Here is a 21,428-nt window from a genome sequence, read left to right as displayed (position 1 = left end):
AATCTGTTGGCCATTCTTGTGTTTTCCAAATTTGCTGGCATACCCCTAATGCTTACATTGGTGAAATGTACATACATTCTAGTAATTCTAAATTTGCATGCATATATATCTTTCAGAAACATGAACTGCTGCACCTATCCTTCTGAAACTTTGCTGGTTTCTCACTTAGGGACAACTCTGGGCTGTCTGTAATTTTCAGAACAATGGTCCACAAGGAAAATAGAGAGATAAGTATGTCCTCTTTTGGAGACCTCAAAATGTCAAGGCCACCCCTGCACAAAAGCCCTTGTGGCTATCATTCTGAAATTTGGCAGATATGATCTCCTCTGATGGGGCAATGAATCCTGAAATGTTTATCCAGTTCTTCCAAGTAATAAAAACGTTATTGGCAGTTCCCTTTAAAAGAAAACCAAAATATAAACCCTGCACCTATTTTTTCTGACATTGAGCAGGTGTAATCCCCTTCTAGTGGGCTGCTATGCCTGAAATTATCATGCGGTTCTGACCAAGAGAAAAAAGTTACAGTTTTTTTTCTAATTTCCCATGGTAGTCAACAGGAAGCATAAAGACTCGTTTTTCCAAAACCTTGATTCAGGTTTGGTGCTGAGCTGAAGTGGTCCAACTATAAATTGGCCCGAGCAGAAGCGGGATGTTTTCCAAAACACTGAACTGGGGTCCGAGTTGAAGTGTGTGTGGGGGGTCAGTGTACACTTCTTATGTATATATGTATGTATGTATCTATGTAATCTATACACACACACAAGCACACCACATGCACAAAACACACACACACACACACGTAGGTGCGCTTAGACTTGAATATATGGGCCTTTGCCCAAGATCTTTTAAGAACCTAGAAACATCCCTGGCCTAGCCTATGTAATTTCTTCTCCATTGCTCTCATCCAACAGGTAACATAGGAATCTGAAAGCAGTAAGGAAAGATAGCTACCAGGAACTGCTAAAAATGTAAACATTACCACCACTTAAAGGCATCAATCCATACCTTGCATTCAACTGATCAGATACCCACTTCCAGACAGATTGCTGCATTCTCCACACAAGAGGAAAGGCCAATAGCTTCCTAAAAAATACAGAGTGGACCCCTTCCATTTGGGAATTAAATCCCAAAATCCATATAGGAATACCATAAGCGAGTTGGGCCAGAGCCTTAGCTTTGTAAATTTGAATCGGAGAGGGGATAAACTAGCCATCTTGCATAAAGAAAAATCTTAAGATCAGCTGCTGGCTAAGGTTTGCTGAATCAATTGCCTGCCTACATTGTTCAGACCAGAATCCAGTGCTCTGCATTTGTACGCCTAGGTATTTATATGGAAGACTTGCTTGATGATATAACCATTTAAAGTCCATTGATATTGTTTACAGGCTTTTGAGAACACTAAAACTTTAGACTTGCTGTGATTGTTAGTCAAACTATTCTCAGAACAATAAGTCCCAAATACAGACAATAAGCGATTTAACCCAGTTCTGGAAAGTGACATCAGCACAGCATCATCAGCATACAAAAGTAGAGGTATCTTAGTGTTGGACAGTTTGGGAGCATGGGAATCAACATTACAGAGATAAGAGGCCAAATCATTTAAAAATAAATTGAAAAGAGGCCAAAATACAACCCTGTCTTACACCCCTTGTAACAGAGATTGGATTAGAAACTTGTCCCTGTTGCCCACATCTAACTTGACTAGAAGTCTGATTATACAAACATCCAATGAGGACCAGTAGGCACTTGTCCACAGAACTTTTGTGTAATTTAGACCATAGCAATTCCCTCAAGACCAAATCAAAGGCAGACTTAAGATCAATAAAAGCAGTGAAAAGCTTCCCACCAGGAACTGAGGTATATTTCTCTGCCAAGTAAGCTAACACAAAACAATGATCTAAAGTTGAATGGCCAGCTTTAAAACCAGTCTGTTCCTCACCTGTTATACTATTATCCTCCATCCAGGTTAATAGCTTACATGTTAAGTACCTCGTATATAGTTTCCCAATAACTGAGAGAAGACTGATGGGACAGTAATTACCTGGATTTGTCTTGTCACCCTTCTGAAAAATAGGAATTATAGTTGCTTTACTCCAAATATTGGGGATCTTTCTGCAGTTATTAATGAATGCAAATAAAGCTTAAAGTAAAGGAGCCCACCATTCTGAATTAGATTTTAAAAGATTCGGGGGGGGGGGGATAAAATCTGGGCCAGGAGCTTTTCCAGATTTAAGTTCACCAATCAAATCGATAATTTCACCAGGAGTAACAGATTGCGATTCTGGAGCATCAGAGGACAGTTTGAAACTGTTATCAGGATCCTGAAGAATTGCAGAAAAATGTTTTTCCCATTCATAATTGAAAATACAACAGGCAGAAGCATTTACCAGGGCCCCTGTAACAAGTCACCAAAATAATTTGCTATCCTTCTTTTGTGTAGCACATATTAGTAGGTTCCATTTGTTTCTCTCTTTAGCTCTTTTCTTTTGATTGATACGCACTTTATATTCTTGTTTCAATTTATAATACTCTTTGGGTAAACATTTGGCTCCTATATTCCAGTAAACAGAGTAAATCTGAGTAATCTGATTCTTAAGCAGCATACAGTCATGGTCAAACCAATTTTTCTTCCCGTAATATGTATTACCAATCAAGGGACTATCTACCCCTAAAGTCCTTTGAATGTCAGAAATAAGTGTCTCAACTTCTTTTCGCCAGTAGAAGCTAAGATGACCTGATATAGTTGCAGACAGGTAGAAGATACTATAAAAGAGGCAAACTTGCCCTCTGTCTTATTTGTCCATTTAATCCCACACAGGAGAGCAAAGAAGGGTCCAGTAGACAAATGGATCTTTAGGTAAGGTTCAATGAATGTCACTAATGGATAGTGATTGCTATCTCTATGATTGTCAACGTGGAATGCTTGAATTGCCCTCCTAAATGGCTGAGAAAAAAAGAACATAATCAACAACACTGCTCCCTAACATTGAACTGAAAGTAAACTCACCCATCATGTCACTGGAGTACTTCCATTCAATATAATTTTGTTATGTCACCATGCTAGAAGAGCTAAACACATGCCAGCAAAGTTTTCTGTGATGTCCTTAGACTATCTAATATATGGACATTGTCCTATCATATGGGCAATTCCTTGAAAATGTCAAAATTCTGCTAATGTATGGTCATCACAGCCTAGCTGGGCATTAAAGTATCTGGCCATAAGGACCTGTGCTGATGGAAACTTTGCCTCAGTATAGGTAATATATTGTTTTAACTCCACTGAGGTTTCTTATCAAATAACATTTAGTTGGAGGAACATAGATATTAAACAATAAGACCTGAAGACAGCTATTCATAATTAGAATTGCCATAGCAATGGTTTTACAGCTGGGGAGTGCAACTACTTCCACAACTACTTCCAGTCTTGCTCTAGGCCTACCTCTGTTTGAGGGTTTAGTTGCTGCCAGAGAGGTAGCAATATACCCAGTGAATATTATTTGTTCACTAATCCAAGTCTCCTGCAACAAAACAATATCAAATGATTTGATGTAGTTAATAAAGAACTATCCGTAATCTTCCCCTTCCAACCCGCTATGTTCCAGGAGAGACACTGAAGCAAAGAGGGACAGCTACATGTCTTAGAGAGCCAGTTGATGGAGCTGAGCTCCTCCAGCACTCCTTCTTGGTCAAAAAAGACACTGCCGCTCTTCGTTGGTAAAATCTGCTTGTTTAAGGGCCTGGAAGGAAGTTTAAGGGTGAGAGGTGACACTAATTCATGAGTTTCCAGAAACTAAACTAACCCAATCAGAGAGCAGGCAACACTAGCATTTACTATAGCAGCAATGAGCTTATCCACTGATCCTTCCTCAGGACAAAGATCAAGAGTTTTAAATGCTCCATCTTACTCTGGTTTCTTAATTATACAGGCTGGGGAGAGCACTTTCTTAGTGGAAGTGAAACAGAGAAGAATTAATAGGATTTATCTAAATTCCCACTTGTTGTAAGAAGACTCAACAGCTTAGTTTTCAAGTTTATTAAATCTCTCTATGATACTTATCTGAACTACCTGTGGAAGTGCAGAAAAGCAGACAAAGAGATTAGACTCCTCCGGTTCCCAGAAGTCATCAGAAATCTGGTGTGATAAATGATAAATAGGAGGTGTATGTTTTGCCTTTTTCAGTTCCAACTGTGGAGGATTTAAAGAAGCATATGTAGACAAGGGCACCTCAATAGACATTGAATCATCCTGTCTACTTAAATCTGTACTTTCTGTTGGTGGGAATTTATCCTGTTGTAGTTAGGTGCTATATGTTGGGTACGCAAAAAGTTCATGGTAGTCTGTTGAACATATTTTGTACCTTTAAAGTTGATATTGCCTGACAGGGTACCCTGGATAAGATGTTCAGTATTTTTTATACCAACAGGTCTCTTCCAGCAAACACCTTTAGTATTAGAGCTACCACCAAAAAATTTTGTAGCACCATTATGTCTCCTAGTAGAAAATAGAGGCTTAAGAGAGAAATTTTTAAAACTCTTGTAGGAAAGATACCAAATGAATTGAGTAAGAGCCTTTCCCTAATTAGAAGAGTAGGCATACCTGTTTTGCTAAAGCTAAGAAGAACTCTCATATGTGTTGGTGAAGAAAACAATTCAACAGCTCTCAGATCAATAAATCTAACCCCCATCTTGCCTTAGATGATGTTTTACCAACTGAACCAAGTCCCAGCATCACATCCCTCCTTTAAAGGGCATAATATTTAGGACAACTTGCTATGCCTGTAAAACTAAATGATGTTCTGTGCCCCGTAAGTGTTGCTCCTTACTTTCTTTAGAGGTATAACCAGCAGATGGTTTAGACTGAGCTGAGGAGGTAGCTTTCTCTATCAATACTGAGGGCTGGTTGGAAACAGTAAGATTCCTGGAAGTTGAACCTCTACTTGAAACAAGAGAAACTAGGTGATTTAAAATTCTCACTGTTTCTCCTATTTGGGAGTAAATATTTTCTGTTATATTAGCCACCATGAAGCACTGTTTCGCCAAAAGTTCTATAAAGGATAAATAAGAGGGAATGGACTCTGGCCTAATAGCCTCAGCCTTAGGTGGTGTAGAGAGAAAATCTTCAGCTCTAGGATGGGGCTTGTTATCCTCAGCAGTTGGTGAGTATCGATCCATAACTGGAATAGTAAAGGCCATCTCTTCCTTCAGATCCTGGACCCAGAGGGGACAGCAGCCGGGACATCGAACAGAGGCAGGTGGGCCACTTACCATCTTACTGGCCCTGTCTGGGACTGTGTTTGCTGCCGGAGAGGAGAAGCCACCCCCCTGGCTGGAGCTGAAGAGGGAAAGAAAAAACTCCCCTGGGCTAATTACAGCTGATTTGAGCTGGCTGGGCCTGAGTTCCCTTGGAACACTCTTATCAGCCCAGCTCTGACGTAGGGCGGCAGCACCTTGGTCACCACTTTGGGGGGAGCCACCAGGGCCCCCCCTAACACTGGGTTGACTGGTTTTATGGCTTTTATGTGTGGGGCTTGTTTGCTTAAGATCCTGCTATGTGCCTGGGAGAGAGGACATATGGTCAGGTTGGGTACTTGAGTGGGCCCCAATCAGTGTGGTTATGGGTCAAGGGAGATATGGCATTGGGAGGAGGGCTAGCCAGGTTAGGGGAACACAGCCCAGACAGTTAACAGTTGTGCCGTGTTCTGGCCTTCCCTCCAGCCTCAGGCATGGTGGTTGCCCTATCAGCCTGCCCTCCCATCTTCGGAAGCTGCTGTTAAATGCCAGATCAGTTCAGAATAAGACCTCTATCATCCTTGATTTAATAGTGGATGAGGCGGCGATCTGGCATGTGTAACTGAGACCTGGGTGGGAGAGCAGGGAGGAGTTAGTCTCTCCCAGCTCTGCCCACTAGGGTATTTGGTTCAGCGTCAGGGAAGACCTGAAGGCCAGGGAAGGGGGGTTGCTGTTAGGGGTGGACGAAAGTCCCTTACCTGTCCTCGAAGGTTGTTCGCGGTGGGGGGGAGGCGCTTCGCTGCTCCCCCCGCGAAGTTCAGGCCAGGGGGGGAGGCTTCCCGCCTCGCCCTGGCCGAAATTCAGGCCAGAGGGGAGGCGCCTCGCCTCGCCCGGCCGCGAACTCGAAAGTTTAAAAAAAAAACAAAAAACGCCCCCTGATAGGCTACGTGACGATTAACGTAGCCTATCACAGCTAGATTTGCAAAGTCAGCCATGATAGGCTACATCAATCGTCACGTAGCCTATCACGGGTGACTTAAAAAAAAAAAAAAAAGCGCGTACACTAATGGCGGCCACCATAGGGAGCCGCCATTCGCGTTCCTTATTTGGTCGCTGTAGTCTACGTAAAGATTTACGTAGACTACGGCGAAAATAAGGGCAACGCTATTTGCTATTTGCGTTGCCCTTATTTTTGCTGTAGTCTACGTAAACCTTTACGTAGACTACAGCGACCAAATAAGGAATGGGAATGGCGGCTCCCTATGGGGGCCGCCATTATCCGTACGCGCTTTTTTTTTTTAAAGTCACCCATGATAGGCTACGTGACGATTGACGTAGCCTATCACGGCTGACTTTGCAAATCTAGCCATGATAGGCTACGTTAATTGTCACGTAGCCTATCAGGGGGCGTTTTTTTTTTTCTTTCATTGGAATGGCGGCGGCAGCAGCCGGTCGAAAGACCGGCTGCCGCTCCCGCCCCGCACGAACACCCGACGAACCGCCAGCCGGACCCGCCGCCGGGAGGGACATTCAGCGAAGGTAAGTCCCGTCCCGGGGGGGGTGGTGCGGGGTGCGGGGGGGGGTGCGGAGGATTTCTCCCCGAAACTTGTTCGGGGGGCCGAACACGTTGGCGCTCGGCCCCCCGAAGTTTCGGGGAGAAATTCTCCGCCATCCCTAGTTGCTGTTGTCTATAGGAGTTCCATCTCCTTTTGCAGGCTCCCTGTCCATGTGACTACTGGTCTGGAGTGTTTATGTTGGGCCAGCGGGACAGATTGGAGACTCTGTTGGTGTACCGCCAACCCCGCTGTTCAATAGACTCCCTATCTGAGCTGATGGAGGTGGTCTCAGGTGTGCTGTTGAGACCCCCAGACTGTTGGTTCTGGGAGATGGCAACATTCATGCTGAGGACACCTTGTCTGGGGTGGCTCAGGATTTCATGGCCTCCATGACAACCATGGGACTGTCCCAACATGTCATCGGCCCTACCCATGTAGCGGGGCATACTCTAGACTTGGTTTTCTCAACTGGACATGGAGATGGTGGTCTGAAGGGGGAACTTTGCATCTGTCTCCTTGTCATGGTCAGATCATTACCTGCTGAGGTTTAGACTTACAGCAGCTTTTCCCCTCTGCAAGGGTGGGGGACCTATTAAAGTGGTCCCCCCCGAGAAGCTAATGGATCCGGATAATTTCCAGAGGACACTGGGGAGGTTCCCAGCTGATATGGTGGGCTCTCCTGTCAAAACCCTGGTTGATTTGTGGAATGCAGAAATGACCCGGGCAGTTGACATAATTGCTCCTGAGCGCCCTCTCCTGAGTAGAGTGTGTACTGCTCCATGGTATACCTCGGAGCCGAGAGCGATGAAACAAAATGAGACAGCTTGAGTACAGATGGAGAAGAACTCCTAGTGGATGCAATCGAATGCTGGTATGTGCCTATAGTAAAGTATATTCAGGGGCAGTGAGGGTGGCAAAAAATACATAATCTTGCTGCCTCTATTGAATCTTCTGTCTGCCACCCAGTGGAACTGTTCAGACTCATCTGGGGGCTATTACATGCTGGTCCCAAGGACACTCTGCGGCCCGCTGTAATTCATTTGCTAGGCATTTCCAGGATAAGATCTTTTGCATCCGCTGGGACTTAGACTCCAGTGTTATAGCAGGTGAATCTGGTGAGGTATCCAGAATGCAGCCTTGTCCTGTTCTTCTGGATGAGTTTAAGTTGGTACAGCTTGAGGACATTGACAAGGTGCTTCATGCAACCACTTCCATACTGGATCCTTGCCCCTCTCAGCTTGTAAAAACTGGCAGGCAAGGAACAGCTGGCTGGGCTAGGGAGGTGATTAATGCCTCCTTGCGAGAGAGAGTTGTCCCGGGCTGCCTCAAAGAGGTGGTAGTGAGACCACTCCTGAAAAAACCCTCCCTGTACTAGAAAAATCTTAGTAATTTTAGGCCAGTGGCAAATGTTTCTTGAGCGGGTGGTTGCCAACCAGCTCCAGACACTCTTGGATGAGACCGTTTATCTAGATCTATTTCAGCTCGGGTTCAGGCCAGGTTTTGGAACAGAAATGTCAGGAGCGCCCTAGCTGCCTCTTGCAGTCCCCTCCAATAGTTTACTCAGGACACAGACGATGAGGATTCTTTCCAAGGCTTTATTCCTTTATTACTTTATGACTTTTTCAGATACTAATCACTAGCGACTAAGCAAGGAACAGCACTGGGGAAAGATAGCAGAGTAGCCTAAGCTCCAGGTAAGGCAGTTGGTCTCCGTTTGAAGGAGAACCATGGGAAGACTCTGAACTTATGGGCTATGGAGAGATCCTCCCTCTTTCCCTTGGGACCTTGGGACGCGACCATTGTTTGAGCGCCAAACTAGTGGAGCACCTCCTTTTGGCACCCTCCATCTGTTGTCGCTCCCTGAGTCTGCGCTGAGCGTCCAGCAAGCCCCCCTTCAGCACTCTTTCACTGCCAGGGTCACTATCTATCCCAGGAATGCTGGCAGGAGGAATCTCTGCCAGTTGCTGTGCTTGTGAGAGATGAACGAGCTCCTCTCCCACATATTGCTGTCTTCGTCAGAATCAGAACTGCTCTGGGGCTCTATGGGCTCAGTTTCCACCCTGACATCATCCCCGCTCCCATGAGGCCCCCCCTCGTGCTCCTCCCCTGGGGCCCTGGGTTTGTGGGGGTACAGCTGGTGGAAATGCCTCAGCAGCAACGGAGCATGCACATTTTCCACGGGTTCCCAGGATCTCTCATCTGGCCCGTACCCCTTCCAGTCCACCAGATATTGCAGGCAGCTGTGAGAAAGGCGGGAGTTCAGAATGTCCACGACCTCAAACTCTCCCTCCCCCTCCACCAGCACTGGCAGCAAGGGGGAGCCAGCCAAGCAATGAGGGTCACCAGAAACCAGAGGGGACAGCAAGGACCGATGAAAAACAGGATGGATCTTCATGGAGGGGGGGAGAGCCAGGCGAAAAGCAACAGGGTTAATCTCGGTCGTAATCTGGAAAGGCCCTGTGCGGCGAGGTGCGAGCTTCTTCACGGGTGAGTGAGAGGGGAGGTATTGGGTGGACAACCAAACCCAGTCCCCCAGTTGCAGAGACAGACCCGGCTGGTGCCGCCGCTCCGCAGAGGCCTCATAGACTGTCTTGGCTTGCTCGAGGGAGTCCTGTAAGAGGTGGTGTACCGCTCGCAACTCCTCTAAAAAGTCATGGGCTGCCGGCACCAAAGAGGGAGCTAGGGTGGAAGCCTAAGTAGTTCCCTCCAGAAATGGGCAGTGAATTGGGCCCCCCTATCCGAAATGAGACCCTTGGGCCATCCGTGGAGCCAGAAAACATGTGCCAAAAAAAGCTCGCCCGTCTCCCTGGCTGTGGGCAACCCAGAGCAGGGGATGAAATGGGCCATCTTAGAAAACAAATCCACCACCACCAGAATAGTGGTCTTACTGTGTGAGCGAGGCAAGTCAGTGAAGTCAAGAGAGAGCACATAGACCCGGCCGGAATGGTATAGCAGGCCACCTCGCAAAGAGAAGGGGATAGAGGGGGGGGGGCAGAGGCTAGCCCCAATTCCTCCACTTTTGTGTGGACAAAAGCATCCTGAGTCTGTTCAGAGTGAAGGAGCTCCAAGAATCAGAGAGTGGGGGGATTTCCCTCACCCCCTGGCTGGAGGTCAGGCTTACAAGAAAGAGCATCTGCTTGTAGCTTGTCGGAGGCCTTCAAATGGCAAATCTTAAGGTGGAACCAGGGGAAAAAAAGCGACCACCTAATCTGCCGCTGGTTTAAGGCACGGGCTGTCTGAAGATGTTCCAGGTTGTGATGGTTGGTTCTAACTTCGACTGGGTGCTGTGCCCCCTCCAGAAGATGACGCCAGGTCTCCAAAGCGGACTTGATGGCCAACAGTTCCTTCTCCCAGATGGTATAATTCCTCTCAGACATGTTCAGCTTCCTGGAGTGGTAGGCGCAGGGTTGCAACCCGCCGCCCACCCGATCTGGCTGAAAAAGCACTGCCCCCACCACAAAGTCAGAGGCATCAGTTTGCACTACAAAAGGCTTTCTCGGGTTGGGATGTAACAGGATCGGCTCAGAACTAAAAAGCTTCTTAAGTTCCTTGAAAGCCTGTTGGGCAGATGCTGTCCAATGAAAAGGAGATTTCCTGCCCTTAAGGAGGTCCGTGAGAGGAGATGTCAGCCGAGCAAAGCTGGGCAGGAACTTTCTGTAGAAATTAGCAAACCCCAGAAAATGTTGCAAGTTCTTCTTGGTGGATGGTGCCCACCTGGCTCCAACATTGTTATGTTTTCAGTGCCAGGTTAAGACCTTTTTCTTCTCCCAGGTATTTGGCAGCATATGATAAGTTTTAATTGATCCTGGAATGGCGTATGGTTATGGTTGTCCGCTTTGAGATTGCTCGTTGAAGCTGTTTTAGATATATGTTCTTGTATATTGTTCTGTTCATATGTTTTTTATGGAATTGGCTTTTAAAAACTGTATATTGTATTTTTAAATGTTTTAATCTTTGTAAACCGCCCAGAGAGCTTTGGCTATTGGGCGGTATAGAAATGAAATAAATAAATAAATAAATAAATAAATAAATATTCATTGTGAGCTCTTTTGGAAGACAAAAAAATCATCAGTTTTGAACTGCTTAAGAAGTGGTTAAGACACCAAATAATTAAAAGAGCTACATCTAGGAATGTCAGAGAATTCCGCCACGGATCTTGGTGAGGCCGAATGCCAGTGCATTCGGCCCCCCGAACTCTGTGGCAGAACGGCCTGCCCCCCCGCCCCCCTGCGGATCCCCCCCAGGACGAGACTTACCTGTGGCGGATCTTCCGGGCGGCGGCAGCTCCGGCGGCGGCGGCTGGTCTTCTGACCGGCTGCCGCCGCTGCCATTTCCAGGCTTGTAAAAAAAAAAGAAAAAGACGTGATAGGCTACGTAAAGATTTACGTAGCCTATCATGGCTAGGTTAAAAAAACACACACACGACGTGATAGGCTACGTAAATCTTTACGTAGCCTATCATGGTTGGGTGGGTTTAAAAAAAACCCAACCCCATGTACGCAAATGGTGGTGGCTACGGCCGCCACCATTTCCTTTCCTTATTTTTTCCGTCTTAATCTACGTAAATATTTACGTAGACTATGACGGCGAAAATAAAGGGGAACACAAATAGCGTAGCGGGCGCTATTTGTGTCCCTTTTTGATTCTCCGTTTTAGCCTACGTAAATATTTACGTAGGCTAAAATGGTGAATCAAAAAGGGACGCAAATAGCGCCCGCTACACTATTTGCGTTCCCCTTTATTTTCGCCATCATAGTCTACGTAAATATTTACGTAGATTAAGACGGCAGAATTAAGGAATGCAAATGGCAGTGGCCATAGCCGCCGCCATTTGTGTATGCAGTTTTTTTTTTTTTTAAACCCAGAGCCCTCCGTGGCCGGAAATCCGGCTGCGGACGGCTCTGGCCTGGCTGGGCCTGGCCGGCTGCTCCACAGTGCTGCCGCGGAGCACAGCCGGCCGCGGAGGATTCCGGTGGGAGGGACGGAATGCCTCCCCCCCCATCAACATAATCTGCGAAAGGTAAGTGACTTTCGTACATCCCTAGCTACATCTCTTCCTGCCCTTCATAATCTCCATTTAGACCACTCCCTGAGCAAAAGAAAAAGGGAAACATGTAATACTAACAGTTTTGTTGTTGTTGTTGTTCAGTCGTTCAGTCGTGTCCGACTCTTCGTCACCCCATGGACCATAGCACGCCAGGACTTCCTGTCCTGCGCTCTCTCCCGGAGCGTGCTCAAGTTCATATTCATTGCATCCGTGATGCTATCTAGCCATCTCATCCTCTGCCGTCCCCTTCTCCTTTTGCCTTCAGTCTTTCCCAGCATCAGGGTCTTTTCCAGGGAGTTTTCTCTTCGCATTAGGTGGCCAAAATATTGGAGCTTCAGCTTTATTATCTGTCCTTCCAATGAGCAGTCAGGGTTGATTTCCTTTAGGATGGACTGATTTGACCTCCTTGCAGTCCAGGGGACTCGTAAGAGTCTTCTCCAGCACCACAGTTCGAAAGCATCAATTCTTTGGCGCTCAGCCTTCCTTATAGTCCAGCTCTCACAGCCATACATTACTACTGGGAAAACCATAGCTTTGATTAGACGGACCTTTGTCGGCAAGGTGATGTCTCTGCTTCTTACTATGCTGTCTAGGTTTGCCATAGCTTTCCACCCAAGGAGCAAGCGTCTTTTAATTTCATGGCTACAGTCACTGTCTGCGGTGATCTTGGAGCCCAAGAAAGTAAAATCTGTCACTGCTTCCATTTCTTCCCCTTCTATATGCCAGGAAGTGATAGGGCCAGATGCCATGATCTTAGTTTTGTTAATGTTGAGTTTCAAACCAGCTTTTGCACTCTCCTCTTTCACCCTCAACAAGAGGCTCTTGAGATCCTCTTCACTTTCTGCCATTAGGGTGGTATCGTCTGCATATCGGAGGTTGTTGATAATTCTCCCAGCAATTTTAATTCCGACCTCTGATTCATCCAACCCGGAATTTCTCATGATGTACTCTGCATATAAGTTAAATAAGCAGGGTGACAATATGCAGCCTTGTCGTACTCCTTTCCCAATTTTGAACCAATCGGTTGTTCCATCTCTGGTTCTTACTGTTGCTTCTTGACCCTCGTACAGGTTTCTCAGGAGACAGGTAAGGTGGTCTGGTACTCCCATCACTTTAAGAATTTGCCACAGTTTGTTGTGATCCACACAATCAAAGGCTTTAGCGTAGTCAATGAAGCAGAAATAGACGTTTTTCTGGAATTCTCTTGCTTTCTCCATGATGCAGCGAATGTTGGCGATTTGATCTCTAGTTCCTCTGACTCTTCGAAACCCAGCTTGTACTTCCGGTAGTTCTCGGTTCGCATACTGCTGAAGCCTAGCTTGTAGGATTTTGAGCATCACCTTGCTGTCATGTGAAATGAGCGCAATTGTGCGGTAGTTTGAACACTCTTTGGCGTTGCCCTTCTTTGGAATTGGAATGTAAACTGACCTTTTCCAGTCTTGTGGCCACTGTTGAGTGTTCCAGATTTGTTGGCATATTGAATGCAGCACTTTAACAGCATCATCTTTTAGGATTTTAAATAGCTCGGCTGGAATACTGTCATCTCCGCTACCTTTGTTGTTACTAATGCTTCCTAAGGCCCACTTGACTTCACTCTCGAGGATGTCTGGCTCAAGTTCAGTGACCGCACTATCATGGCTATCAGGGACATTCAAATCTTTCCTGTATAGTTCTTCTGTGTATTCTTGCCACCTCTTCTTAATCTCATCTGCTTCTGTTAGGTCCCTGCCTTCTTTGTCCTTTATCATGCCCGTCTTTGCACAAAACGTTCCCTTGAGATCTCCAATTTTCTTGAAGAGATCTCTAGTCTTTCCCATTCTATTGTTTTCCTCGATTTCTTTGCATTGTTCATTTAAGAAGGCCTTCTTGTCTCTCCTTGCTATTCTCTGAAACTCTGCATTCAGTTGGATATATCTTCCCCTTTCTCCTTTGCTTTTCGCTTCCCTTCTTTCCTCAGCTACTTGTAAAGCCTCATCAGACAGCCACTTGGCTTTCTTGCATTTCTTTTTCTTTGGGACGGTTTTCGTTGCTGCCTCCTGAACAATGTTACGGACCTCCGTCCATAGTTCCTCAGGCACTCTGTCTATCAGGTCTAATCCCTGAAATCTATTCCTCACCTCCACTGTATATTCATCAGGGATATGATTTAGGTCATACCTGAATGGTTTAGTGGTTTTCCCGACGTTCTTCAATTTCAGCCGAAATTTTGCAAGAAGCAGCTCATGATCTGAGCCACAGTCAGCTCCAGGTCTTGTTTTTACTGACTGTATAGAGCTTCTCCATCTTTGGCTGCAAAGGACATAATCAATCTGATTTCAATATTGACCATCTGGTGACGTCCATGTGTAGAGTCGCCTCTTGTGCTGTTGGAAAAGAGTGTTTGCTATGATCAGCATGTTCTCTTGGCAAAACTCTATTAGCTTTTGTCCTGCTTCATTTTGTACACCAAGGCCATGCCTGCCTGTTATCCTGGTGATTTCTTGACTTCCTACTTTAGCATTCCAATCCCCTGTGATGAAGAGGACATCTTTTTTTGGTGTTAGTTCTAGAAGGTGTTGTAGGTCTTCATAGAACCGATCAACCTCAGCTTCTTCGGCATCAGTGGTTGGGGCATAGACTTGAATTACTGTGATGTTGAATGGTTTGCCTTGGATTCGTACTGAGATCATTCTATCATTTTTAAGATTGTACCCCAGTACTGCTTTTCCCACCCTTTTGTTGACTATGAGTGCTACTCCATTTCTTCTAAGGGATTCTTGCCCACAATAGTAGATATGATGGTCACCTGAATTAAATTCACCCATGCCTGTCCATTTGAGTTCGCTGATTCCCAAAATGTCGATGTTCAATCTTGCCATCTCATGTTTGACCACCTCCAGCTTACCTTGATTCATTGATCTGACATTCCAGGTTCCTAAACAATATTGTTCTTTACAGCATCGGATTTTCTTTTCACTGCCAGACACATCCACAGCTGAGTGTCCTTTCGGGTTTGGCCCAGCCGCTTCACTCTTTCTGGCGCTACTTGGAAATACCCTCTGCTCTTCCCCAGTAGCATATTGGACACCTTCCGACCTGAGGGGCTCATCTTCCGGCGTCATATGTTTTAGCCTTGTGATACGTTCCATGGGGTTTTCTTGGCAAGAATACTGGAGTGGGTTGCCATTTCCTTCTCCAGTGGACCACATTTTGTCAGAACTCTCTGCCATGACCTGTCCGTCTTGGGTGGCCCTGCACGGCATAGCTTATGGCTTCACTGAGTTACGCAAGCCCCTTTGCCACAACAAGGCAGTGATCCATGAAGGGGAATACTAACAGTACGCAGCCCTTAAAAAAAGATTTTAAAATATGTTAAAATTTGTCAAAATAATAACAGTAAAAAACATTAAAATAACAACATTAAAATATTGGGATATTAGAATATTAAACCATAAGCATGTATACCACAGAAGATAGACAACTTCCCCTCATTCAAACAGGGACTTGTCCGTATATCATAAATATAAAAATATCATAATCCATCAAAAGGGGGAAGGTTCTCCTTGATGATGACAGGTTCTATAATGGGAAGTGCCAAAGTGTCTTCAGGTATTTATAAGAAAGTATTCTTAATAGTCTTCTTAACAGTAGGTTTTCTCTCCTCCTCACACCCAAAATGGCCAATTCCAGAAGCATGCTTCGCATTCTCTCATTTGTCTTATAATAGCACAGAAATTTCATATCACAACAGCATAAAAGTTCCTCCTTTTGATTCCTCCAGACAGTAACCTCAGGTCCAAGTTCCTCTATTTCCACCAAGTATCCTCCTAGTACATGTAGAATATGCAGCATGAGATAAAAGGAAAACGCTGAAGAGGAGTATGATTGCCAATCTTCTGTAACCTCCCTCTATATAACACAAGATAACCTGCAATCCAAGTCCTCAGACCAAGAGGGTAAATGTGCCAAGCAGCCGCTAAGACAGAACTAGCAGCGTATCCAATCTTTCTTCAGAGCTCCAGCAAATATTCTCCAGTAAGGCTCCAAGTAAAGGCTTCTCTCAGCCTTCCAAGGGGGGTGGGGGGTGGGGGTAAAGTGCTGAACCCCCTAAAGTCTCTGAACCTACTCCTTGTAGCCAGATAAGCACAGAGCTAGTTCCTGAAATAAAAGAGTCAGCCGGTCAAACACCAAACAACTGCACTCCAGTGTGTCAGAGCTCCAAAGCTTCAGGACTAGGGAGTTAAAAGTAGGATTAAAAACCATTAAAAACAAATCTGCCCCAGAGCTCTGAGAAAAGCTGATACTGCTTCAGATGCCATTACTGGAAGTCTTAACACCATATCCTCCCTCTATTAGGGCAGTATGATATTGGCAGTTTTATTCTCAGTTCCTTTTCTAATTATGCCTAACACAGAGTTTGCCTTTTTTACCACAGCAGCACACTGGGTTGACATTTTCATCGAGCTCTCCACCACAACCCCAAGATCTCTTTCTTGGTCCGTCACTGCTAGCTTAGATCCCATCAGGTTATAATTGAAGTTGGGATTTTTTGCCCCAACGTGCATCACTTTACACTTGCTTACATTGAACTGCATTTGCCAATTAGATGCCCACTCTCCCAGTTTAGAGAGATCCTTCTGGAGCTCTTCACAATCCCTTTTTGTTTTAACCACCCTAAATAATTTGCTGTCATCAGCAAACTTGGCCACTTCACTGCTCACTCCTAATTCCAGATAATTTATGAACAGGTTGAAAAGCATTGGTCCTAATACAGATCCCTGTGGGACCCCAGTATTTACTTCCTTCCACTGGGAGAATTTACCATTTATTCCTACTCTTTGCTTTCTGTTCTTTAACCAGGTACTGATCCATAAGAAGACCCATCCTCTGATTCCATGACTAAGCTTGCTTAGTAGTCTATGATGAGGAACTTTGTCAAAAGCCTTTCGGAAGTCCAAGTAAACAATCTCTACCAGATCACCCCTGTCTACATGTTTATTGACACTCTCAAAGAACTCTAAAATGTTAGTGAGACAGGACTTATCTTTGTGGAAGCCATGTTGATTCTTTTTCAGCAGGGCTTGTCCTTCTATATGCTTACTAATTTTATCTTTAATAATGCCTTCAACCAATTTACCTGGAACAGATGTTAAGCTAACCGGCCTGTAATTTCCCGGATCCCCCCTGGCTCCTTTTTTGAAACTTGGTGTTACATTGGTCATCTTCCAGTCCTCTGGTATAGAGGCTGATCTTAGAGACATGTTGCATATTTTGGTTAGAAGATCAGCATTTTCATATTTGACTTCTTTGAGAACTCTAGGATGGATATAATCTGGGCCTGGTGATTTATTTGCTTCCAATTTATCAGTGAGGTTGAGAACTTCATCTTTTGTCTTTTCTCATCACTATTTGCCTCAGTTCCTTCCTGCAAACATCCGTTCAGACCATCTGAAAAATTCAGTGAATAAGGCAGGGTGAATGTGTGACAGAAGCTTCATCTGGAAGAGCCCCCAACATCTGTTCACTCAAAACTTTCCAGAGCATGGATTTTTCATGATCATAATCACCCTATAATTATTAAAGTGATCCTGAAGAAATAGCCTATATAATAACATTAGACCCCACCCCTTGGCTTTCCCTTTGCTCTTTATTTCAGTTGTGTTCTCTACCCAGACAGCAATAAAGAAGCATGTTGTTTCCCTGCAGTAAGAGTTTGTTTATTCTGTAGTTATTATGATGAGTAGGCAGGACTGGGTGCTTATTGCTAAAGGGAGAAATAAAGAGATAACTAAAAGTGATCTGAAAAAATATCTACCTTAAGTTACCCTTTACTCTTTTAAAGCACTCACCATATTCATAATCATAGTGAATATTGTTTTCTTCTTTTTCTGGAGTAAAAAAAAAAAAAAGGTAAAGGTGTCCCCAACCAGTCGTGTACTTGATGGCAAAGGACGAAAACAGCTCTAGAAACACTATGAACACTACAGTTAGCTAGGTGGCCGGCCGGCCACTAGGGGTGTACAAAACCCCTTACCTGAGCTCTGCGGGGGTCTGCAGGGGGGGAGGCAATCTGTCCCTACCCTCCAGAATCCTCACTGGCCAGCTCCGCTCCACGGCGAGTCTGTGGAGCCATCGGCCAGCTCCAAAGTGTCAACAATATGGCCACTGTGCCATATTGCTGGTTGAAGGAAGGGAAATGACTGTGGATGCAAATGGCATCCAGGATGCCATTTGTGGCCGTAAAGGCTTTAGTTTAAGGTAAATGCAGCTGTAAATGGCCACAGTTAATCTGCCCAGCCAGTGATATGGCAATGGTGGCTGCATTACTGGCTCTCCAGAGCTGGCTGGCAGGGAGGATCTGGCCGGCGAGGATTTCTTCAGGAGGCGGAGGTAAGTCTTCTGATCCTCCACGGACTCCTCACTGGGGTCCACGGAGGATTTCTCCCCCATCCCTACTGGCCACCTAGGCTGTAACTCAGGCCTAATTTCTGATTTTCCCAATGTGTGCAGCTCAGCATGACACCTTTTCAGGGTTTCTTGGCAGAAGAATCAACCCAGCAACCGGTAAAAAATAAAAATCCATTTGCTTTCCACAACTAGTTTCCAATCACTTAGTCCTTTATATAGCAACCAGTTAAAAAAGTTTTCTCTTGATTGTCCAACAGGAAGGAAAATCTAAAGGTAAGGAACAAGACTAGAAGGAGAGACCCTCAAGAAGCAGTTAACAAACACACCCTAAAGTCTTTATTTTCTCTCTGCCCTTCCCTAAACTTGTAGTATGGACATGTTTTTTTTTTTTGGTGGAATCTAAAACTGAGATACCTAATCCAGCATCAAACCCAAGCTCAGGAGCTCACTGTCATTACCAAAGTAGTTCAGTTCATGAAGAATCATAACAAGGGACAGACCACAGGTGAAAGAGGGCTGTAGCTATAGGCAAAGTCAAGCTTTTTAGGCTAGTATTCCAGGTGCTATGCATTTTCTCTCTCTGAAAAGGTATATTGTGAACTTACCATTCAGAAAGCTCTCTTGCATGTCTATCAAGCTTTGGTCTAAGTTTATGAAATAAATTCTATTATGGAATAAATACTTTACAAATTGAAGGACTCAATCTCATTGACTTTAAGAAAGTTTTGTGGGTTGTTCTCAGCACCACTTTCCCTAAATGCTTGACTGTGGTTGCATTGTAAGTGCATTGTAATGTACTCTTTCTCTGTTTCTAAACCTGTTTTTTTTATTGGTGTTGTCATGATACAAGATTAAAACTGAATTTTTGAGAAACCAAGCTCCACACTAGTTTTTAACTTCTTAGTTATGGCATAAACTATTTTGTTTGTTTTACACATTTTGGTATTATTCCCTTGTTCACTGTACCCTTAACATCCTTTTTTTCTTATGAAACAAACAAACAAAATGCCAGTGATTTAATTCCTAGTGTTCGTACTAAATCTTCTGTTAACTTGACCTTTACATATGTAAGTCAACACACATTCTGCATGGAGGAGTGAGGGGGAAGGTCACAGCCTTTCCCTTCCTCTGGCCTGGCCCTCACATCCTCCCCACCAGTGAGTAGGATGGCAGGGGTTGGGAGTTGGCTGGTGCTATGTGCCTGCCCCCCCATTATACCCCATCTAGAAATTTGGCTGCCCCACCTAACAAGGAAGGCTGGTTACAGGGCTACGCTTTATGCTCTGTAGTAAGGACAGCTCCTTTCACTGTTGCTTGCTGCTTTTCTTTCAAGGTATAATTAATTCCAGGGGCCGTGGTGGCTTAGTGGTTAAGACACTGAACTGCAGACTGGAAGGCTGGCAGGAAAGCAGTTCGAGACCCGAGTGCTGCGTGACGGAGTGAGCTCCCGTCTTCAGTCCCAGCTTCTGCCAACCTAGCGGTTTGAAAGCAAGAAATTGCAAGTAGATAAATAGGTACCGCTTCGGCGGGAAAGGTAACAGCGTTCCGTGCACCTCGGTGTTCAGTCATGCCGGCCACATGACCACGGAAGTGTCTTCGGACAGTGCTGGCTCTTTGGCTTAGAAATGGAGATGAGCACCACCCCCTAGAGTCGGACACGACTGGTTGGGGACACCTTTACCTTTTATAATTAATTCCACAGCTTGGAAAGATGAAGGGGATTCTTTAAAAGTGAGTAGAGCTTCACCCCCTTCTTACAAGATGGCAGATATGACAAGGAGATGAAGTGTTGTGTATAGGCACAAGTCTGGCCCAACCAAGCATGACTCAGTTTCTCCATTAATTTCAGTTGTAGCTACGGTTTGGTCTTTTTAATGACTGAGATCTGGAAATATATTCTCCAAACACTGTGCTGTTTTTTTCTATGCTGTAGAGGCAGCATACTTGAGCTAGATCTACACGAGTGCTTTTTATCAGTATTGAAGTGCACTGATAACTGCTGGGGCACATTACACATTCCATATACCACTTTTCCAGCATTATTTCCCACTTTTTATTCCGTATTATCCAAAATACCGCAACAGATGTCATTGTGTGTGCTACAAGGTATAAATGCACAACAGGGATATAGTGTTACAATGATGGGATAGTACTGAGGTGACATGAAGTGTAGATTTGGCCCTGGTTTAGTTTCCTCTGGATAAGAGGGCACAAGAGACTTAGGCTGTAATCCTGCTAACACTTATTTGTAAGTCCCATTGAACTCAACGAGGTTGCTTCCTGAACAGGCATGTGTAGTACACTGTTAAGGTATCTTTCTAATATTTGCTTTAGAAATAATAACAATAATACAAGCAGCGCATAAGTGGAGGCAAAGAAGCACTCCTATAGGGCCATAGCTCAGTACTAGAGCACATGTTTTGCATTTTGAAATTTCCAGGTTCAAGCCCTGCTCTAGCATCTTCAGTTAAAAAGATCCAGTAACAGGTGATATGATACTTTCTGCCTGAGACTCTGGCAAGTCACTGCTAGTCAAGGTCAACAATACTTCCCTTGACAATACTTCCCTTGACCCAGAAAATCTCACAAGCGTCTTGCCCTGGGCATAAAAACACATTAATAATACATTAAACAATGTGCTGCTCTTTCATGTTACTCAAACCCCATTGCTCAAGGCAGCTGCTGAACTCTGTCTAATGGCAGGGCTGGCCATAGCTCACCCCCCCCCCAGCTGTACTCCTATTTGCAGCTTCCTCTGGCTAGAAACGTTACTTCTCTCTCTGTTCTCTGCCAGTTCCAACCACCAACTAGTGTTTCACACACTCATCTCCTGCTGGGCCCATTCCTGCAGTTGAACTGTCCAGTAAGGAAACATCCACAGTAATAAAGAAACTTTAAAACATATTTGTCCAAGGCTATGACTTCTTTCAGGTGTCACTTTGGCAAAACTAATGTGATGGACCCATTCATAGCAATCAGAAAGGAAACTCCAATAGAAATATTTATTTATTTATTGCATTTATACCCCGCCTTTTTTCCTCTTGCAAGGAACCCAAGGCGGCTTACATTATCCTCCTCCTCTCCATTTTATCCTCACAACAATAACCCTGTGAGGTGGGTTGGGCTGAGAGACTGTGACTGGCCCAAAGTCAACCAATGAGCTTCCATGGCCGAGTGGGGACTAGAACCTAGATCTCCCAGCTCCTAGT

Source organism: Heloderma suspectum, chromosome 3, assembly GCF_057233095.1.
Source record: "Heloderma suspectum isolate Gila_16-S chromosome 3, 16-S_ref, whole genome shotgun sequence".
In the NCBI taxonomy this organism is placed as follows: Eukaryota; Metazoa; Chordata; class Lepidosauria; order Squamata; family Helodermatidae; genus Heloderma; species Heloderma suspectum.
This window is presented reverse-complemented; position numbering follows the sequence as displayed.